The sequence below is a fragment of the Myodes glareolus genome, chromosome 14, assembly GCF_982192425.1.
Source record: "Myodes glareolus chromosome 14, mMyoGla1.1, whole genome shotgun sequence".
NCBI classification, from domain to species: Eukaryota; Metazoa; Chordata; class Mammalia; order Rodentia; family Cricetidae; genus Myodes; species Myodes glareolus.
The window spans coordinates 10,296,374-10,304,136 of NC_142039.1; positions in this window are offsets into that span (position 1 = coordinate 10,296,374).

The window sequence follows — 7,763 nt, forward strand, 5'->3', positions numbered from 1 at the left end:
AATGTTCCTTACAGGTTCATGGTCTGAGGGCTTGGTCCTCAGACTGTGGAGCCGCTTTGATGACTGGAGCCTTCAGAATAGAAGGACTAGAACACAGAAGTAAGTCACTGGGGTGAGCCTTGGAAAGTTGCACCTTCTCCGAGGCACAAGCCCCGTCTCTGCTTACTGCTCCCTCGTGAGAACAGCCACCAGCACACTTTCCCTACCGTGCCTTTCCCACCATGATGGTCTGAATTCTCTGAATTTATGAACCCAGATCTGTCTTTCTTCCTTTGTTTTTTCATGTGTTTTAGTTCCAGCAATATGAAAATTTCCCAATATAGAGAACGTCTGTGACCTTAAAATGTTCTCTTGAGATCCTGACGGGGCTGGTGCACTGACTTTCAGCTTCCCATAGATGCAGAAGGTAGCCCAGGCTAGAGTGGTTGCTCTGACATTCTATAGATCCGATCACTGTAGAACTTAGTATTTTTATATTTTCCTCAAATTTTAATCTAAGCACTGACTTCATAGTGAGTTCTCACTTTTGTAAATAGCTTTAGCCTGAGCTATGCTGTGTGAGCACTTTGTATGTGTGACTTGTCTCTAATTCTCCTCCCATCCAGGTGAGTGCTATGGAGGCAGGATAAGAAAGTGGGGGGATGAAGAGGATGTGGAGAAGGAAGCCCCTCATCAGCCCCTCATCTATAATCTAACCGACTTTTCTCATGAACTGAGAGCCAAGTGTTTCAACACAATGACCAGATAAAGTAACACTGCAGGAGATGGAGTATAGAAACACTCAGAGAGAGGTAACTCAAACAGGTTTACTAAATGACGAATGAATCTTACTCTAGGCAAAACTGGAAGTAAACTTTGAGACTGGATTTACCAGATGCCTGTCTACTCCAAACCCTGAGCAGTGTGTTTTATAAACCATCTTACAGTTTCATTTACACAGGGAAATTCATTTAATTATTTTTATTATTACTGTGTGTATATACATCATCATCATCATCATCATCATCATCATCATCATCATCATCATCATCATTTCTCTCTCTCTGTGCATGTGTGAGCGTGTGCGTGCGTGTGTGTGTGTGTGTGTGTGTGTGTGTGTGTCTGTGAGAGAGAGAGAGAGAGAGAGAGAGAGAGAGAGAACACATGTCACAGTGCGTGTGTGGAGGTCAGAGGACAACTTCCATCTTTATGTGGGTTACAGGATCAAACTAAGGTCTTTTTCTGCAAGAGAGGCTTTTGCCAGCTGAGTCATCTCATCAGCCCACAAACGGAAATTTTTTTATTTGATGAATAAAGCAGCTCATAGTTTGACTTCATTTTTAAAATTTATATTAAAAACTTTTCTTAACCTTTGAACCTGTTGTAAATTACCTGTGAGAATACAATTTCCAAAGTCCTTAAACCAACCTAGGACACTTAAGTGTTCTCTCGCTCCTTCTCTTTCTCCCTCCTTCTTCTCCCTCCCTCCCTCTCTTTCTCTTTGCCTGTCCGCCTACACTTAGAACTCGAGTGTTCTTTAGCTTTGACCACACCCAAGTTCACTTATTCTGACTCCTCATGAAACTGTTTTATTCAGTGTAAGTCCAGCAGCCGAGGAGAGTTTTTCAGGGCAACTCCCCAGGCCAGTTTTGAGCTTAACATCCTGCCACATGCAACACTGTTTTGACTTTGTTCTACAGATACAGTTTTTGTGAGATTGGAGTATGTAAAACTTACGATGCTCAATAAAGATGCTTTCAACTGAAAGTTGGATGTGTGGTTGTACTGAGCTAAGATTTGGACTGGTAGAATAATTTTTCAAAGCATGGCACATATACTGACCTCTGATATTTTAAATTGCTGATACAGGGCTAGAGAGGTAACTCAATAGTTTAGGGTAATGGTTGTTCTTCCAGAAGCCCCAGGTTCAAATCCCAGCATCCACATGTCAGCTAACAACGGTCTGTAGATCCAGTTTGGGGGGCCTGATGTCCTCTTCTGGCCTCCATGGGAATTGTACTCACGTGGTAAACAGTCATACATAGAAACAACATACCAATATGCATAAAATAAAATAAGGAAATCTTTTAAAAATCCTTTTAGAGCCTTCTTAATGCAACTGCCAACGACCACTAGGAACACAATCTACGGTAACTCAGCTTGCAGTAGCAATGAAGGGGAATGGACCAGTTAAGGAGGACTAGAATGGACCTATAGAAGAATTTGTGAGTCACTACCTTGGTGTCTGTGTTTGTGATGAATGATTCCAAAAGGGGTTAGCTATAGAGTTGTTTCCTTGCCCACTGAAAGGTCCAACCCCTCAAAATTCATCTCAAGATGTGACTACATTTGGAAATATAATCTTTACAGATGTTATTGAGTCAGAATTAGTGATCTGAGTGGGTTCTAACTCAAATTATTTTTTCTTTGCAAGAGGGGGAAACTAAGATATAGAGGCAGCCATGCTCAGTGGGAGGAGACTTGAAGACCCTCTGGGAGGTGCCTGTGAGACTAGAGTGAAGCCCTGGAAGACAAGGAATGGTAAGTGCCGCTGGCAAGCATTGCACTGGAGGGGTAAGGAAGCATACTAAGGAAGCATTCTTCCCTGGAGATGATGTCAGAGAGAGCACGGCCTTGTGGGTACCTGACTCCAGACTTCTATTGCCAAACCTGTGAGACAGCACAGAGTTTTTATGAGATGGTACCCAGCTTAGACACTTCATTGCAGCAGCCTTGGAGAGCTAGTCAAGGACAGAAGGGAAGTGACTTGCAGGCTGGGTGAGACTTTGAGTACATGGGTCTCTTGAAGAACTTCCATCAGGAGATGGGAGAGAGGAGAGGAAACCGAGAAAGGAGAGGGGATTGTCCAAGAGCCTCAGAATTGTAAAGAAAGACTCACTGGTTATTTAGCAGTTGTTCTGTGACTTTGTAGGTGTTTTGTTAATAATATAGCTACTTTTCTGTTAGGTCCACACCTGGTTAGCAGCTGGGATCATTTTTCATTTTGGTATAGTGTGTGTGTGTGTGTGTGTGTGTGTGTGTGTGTGTGTGTGTGTGTGTGCATTTAATTTGTAATTGTTTATATATTTTCTTCTTAATGAAGTTTCAACTTAAGAAAAATTTGAAGGACATATTAGTGCATGGTCTAAACAAGGGCAAAAATTACAATACCAAGTGCACTTACGAGAGGTCTGAAGAAAAATTGCACAACCAGTTTACTCTAGGTTTTCACTGATCTGAATGCAAAAGAATAGCTGCAGTTTTGTTCTGTGCATTCATTTGCAAGTGTTAAGAAAGAAACATGTAAATTCCTCTCCATTGTTTATGTAGTTGTTGTCAGGATGGAAAGCAAGAACAGAAAAATTACAGAAGTGGGACAACCGAGGACAACAGGGATTAATTCAGTCCAGAGCTTTGTTTACATACACTAAATATATAAATTTTTTAATAGCAGATATACTGTTATTTCATATTTTGATTCAATGCCATCACAGAAAAATCATCTTTTAAACTTGTTTTGTATTTATTAATCTTTATGATTTACTAGGCTTGAAATATATTTTTCTTGGGCATGAAACTCTAGGTTTAAATTTACTCAAAATAACCATGTTAAAGTAAGTGATCATTTTTCCTTTTGACTTAGTGATCCCTATTTTAATTACAGCCCTCTCTGGAATGGCCAAGAATTCTTTAGTTGTTTAAGCTTTAGTGTGAAGTGACCCCTGTCCCCCTCACCCATCAGTAGGCTTTCACTCACGTTACATAGTTCTCTACCACTAAACTAAGTCCCCAGTCCTGAAATTTTCCCTAAGCCATTTCTCCTCTAAATCCAGCTTGAACAATGATGAGAGCCATAGCGTCGAAAACAGTCCTCCTGTTGAGTACTGAGGTCCCCTGAAGGCCACTATTGTCTAAGACAATGAGCTAGGAGATTGGGAAGAATGTCATGTGAAGGGCGGCAGGCAGAAGACTGACAGCATCTGTTAGACACCTAGTCAGCCCTGTAGCCAGGAGGGCAAGTCTATCCAGAGCTTCCAGCTTTCTTCACTCACCCATGGTCACTTGTGAATGTTCTCAGCTGGAGCTGAGAAGTCCATTCTGAGCAGAGTTAGAAGTAGGCAGGTCTTAGGAGTCTCCTTTAGAAAGCCATGGCTAGTTGTAACATTTCTGTACCATTTGCTATAGACTGTTTGTGTTCTCAGCCTCTAAATTCATGTACTGAAAACCAATCTCCAAAATAATAATATAAGAGGTGGGACCTTAGGCAAGTGACTTGAATGAAAGTAGGGACTTTAGAGAAAAAGGCCCCAGAGAAGGTGATCACCTCTTCTACCACATCAGGACATAGCATGAGACTGTCATTTTGAAAAACAGAGAGCCCATACCAAATACCAAATCTGTTGGATCCTGGTTTTTGTTACTTTTAATAATATTGGGGCTTTGGGCCTTATGCATGCTAAGCAAGGGTTGTACCACTGAGCTACAATCCACAGCCCTCTTTTTACTTTTTACTTCAAGACAATTTCTCATTAAATTACCCAAGGTATACTTGAACTCATTCTGTGTAGCCCATGCCTTTAATTTAAAAATTTCCAGCTTTTCCTAAGTAGCTGTGATTACAGACCTGCAAACCAAGCCCAGCTTGGCATCTTATACTTATACTTTCAGAAATGGGAACAGTTAGTTTCTATTTACTATATAAACTTCTGAAGAGATAACAAATGTCTAGAAACAAAATCCAAAGATAGACTCAAAGAAACATGTCCATTCAAGTATAACTTGGTGGAAAAAAATGTTTATTTAGGATTACTTACAGGAGAGTGGGTGAGAATTTCTTTACAGAAGTATGACCAACTAATAGGCAGCTACACCACTGAAGAAAAATAAAATCTCTATTTCTCATTCAGAAACCATTAATGTTGACTGTCCATCAATCTTGAGGAGGGGACAGGTCTTATGAGCCTTTCCCCACTCCATGGCAGAAAGCTAAGATCTTATACACATCTCCTTTGTGTAATAATAGGAATGTTCACAAAGGCAAAGAATATGCATGTCATGCTTGGTCACATCATGCCTATGTGGAAGATGGCATCCCACAACTTCCATTCTACAGTTTTCTGCTGGTAACTATGGATGCAGCAGCATGACTTCTCACTGCCTTGGTAGAAGCAATGAGAGGATGTTCATTTATAACTGAGATCTGCCTGTCTTTATACAAGTCCTATATGAAGCTGTTAGAATACACGGCTAGGGAACAAACATAGAAAAAGGAAGAAACTATATTTACTTTATTCTGCTAAGTGCTTCTTTAACTTTTCTTGTAACCTCCCGATTTCACTAGGAAGTTCTTGAACCTGGAGACCTGGATGTAATAAATTCACATTCATAATGCATCATGTTTTGTTGTAGAAGGCCAATCATTTGTTTCCAGCTACCCAGACTTGAAAGAACCACACAGAAACTGTATTAATTAAATCATTGCTTGGCCTATTAGCTCTAGCTTCTTATTGACTAGCTCTTTAATTTAACCCATTTTCATTATTTTATATTTTACCGTGAGGCTTGTGGCTTACTGACAAAGTTCCAACTGGCTTCTTGAGTCTTTCTCTTCTGGTGGCACCAGGGCTTCTACTGACTCCACCTTCTTTCTCCCAGCATTCAGTTTAGTTCCCCCCACCCGTCTTGCTCTACTCTACACTATCACAGGCCAAGGTAGATTCTTGGTTATTCTTTAACCAGTAAAAGCAACACATATACAAAAGGACTTCCCACACCAATATTTCTTTCATGTGACCTCACCATTATTCCATAGTTTTCATTTGAAAAGTTTAGTCATTAATTGATTTTATTTTTAATATATGCACCATATATAGAAATGTCACTGTTGAATAATTGCATACATGCTGTATAATTAACACAAACACAGAGCAGTTCCAATATTCTTTAAATTTTCTCATGCTCCTATGTGATTGGTTCTTTCCCTAGCCTCTGGCAAGCATTGGTGATTTCTCTTCGTTCCTGTAGCCTTGCACTTTTCAGAATGTCTGTCATACAAATTATGCCCTATGATTTGTAATCTTCTAAATTCTGTTCCTTTCACTGAAGTAATGCTTTTGAGGCTTATCTAAGCCCCCCAAGGTCATTATGGAAAATGTTGCTGCTGAGGTGTGCCACATTCTCTGTAGGTTTAAGATAATTTGCCTACTCACCAGGGCAGCATTTAGAATAATCATATTTTGAGGAAATTGTGGACAAAATTGTTATCTACAGAACTCACCAGTAGATTTTTATGTAAGCATATTTTTCATTTATTTATTTCATTTTTTCAGCATATCTTAATGGGTATAAATGTGTTATCTTCCTGTATATCTGTGTACCACATGCATGCCTGATACCTGTAGAAGCCAGTGAGGGTGTCAGATCCTGTGGAACTGGCATTCCAAATGGTTATGAGCTGCCTTGTGGTTGCCGGGAAGAAAACCCTGGTCCTCTGCAAAAGCAACAAGCACTCTTAATTGCAAAGCCTTTGTTCTAGCCCCTTTATTTATTTTTGATGCAACAGAAACTTAGGTCAATTGAAAACATCTGAGACTCTGCATATTATTAACAAAGTCGTAGCAGCTTAATTAAGAAAGTGAGATACAAATAACTCACTTGATAAATACCTCGAAGGAACAAGGGGACCAGAAAAACCATTTAATTGATCCCTTTATTTCTCAATTAACAGATAAGTTTAAAAGATTTATTTTGGTAAAACATAATTTGTGAGTAGATTTTTGTTGTGGGAATTCTGATAACACTGTGACACTCTGAGACTGTTAAATAAAATTTACCTTGGATGGGGATGGGCAGAGATAGCAACTAGCTGACCAGAAGTGACCATAGAGAGGCCATCAATTTGAATAGAGAAGACACACAGAAATGAAGGGCCGGGACTTGAGTCTGGCCTTCCTTTTGATTTGGGGATGAGTGAAGAGATACTTCTCTTGCTGGATCTCTGACCAAAAAGCAAGGCTGCTGGTTTCTGGCTGGCTTCTCTGAACTGACAGGTTTACACCCCAACATCTGACTCACCAGTCTTTGTTGTTAAATAAAACAATAAAGACTTGGTTTAAACCTATGCATCACCACTGTGGCAGAGCAAGGGCCACAACCTGAGTGGCTGGCAGGGGTGGGGATGCAGAAGAAAACTAAAATATCAGTAGATTCATGTTCAATCGTTAAGCCAACAAAAACATCAGAATTTGATTAAGGAAAAGCGTGAAGCTAAGTGAAAGGAAGTCAAGGAAAAGTGTGAAGCTAAGTGAAAGGAAATCAAGGGGCAACACATCAAGGGGCCAAGAAAGCCACCAAGTGGCTCAGTGTGACTCATCTTCAACTGGTGTTTTTGCTGCCTGATCAAGTTATGAGGTCAGTTTAAGCAGCCCATATTGCCTCTCAGCAATACTCAGTTGAATTAAAACTTTGTAAATGTAGATTCCATGAAGGCAGGGGTGAAATGGTCATAGTGGTCAGTGTGGGGATATATGATCTTTATGTGTCATGGTTATTCTGTTTCTGTTCAAGGGGACCTACTGTGAAAGCTGCAGGTATCCTCAGGGGCTCTAAAGGCCAATGTATAAAAACGTAGTGGGAAAGACTCCCAAGAAAGTCATGTGTGAAAAAATTAAAAGGTTTCCTGAGACTTTCTCCTCTCCATTTTTGCTGGTTTTCATACAGTCTTCCAGCAATTCTTGACAAACATGTACTTCTACATATGCGTTTGCAAGCCATTGGAAGTAGAA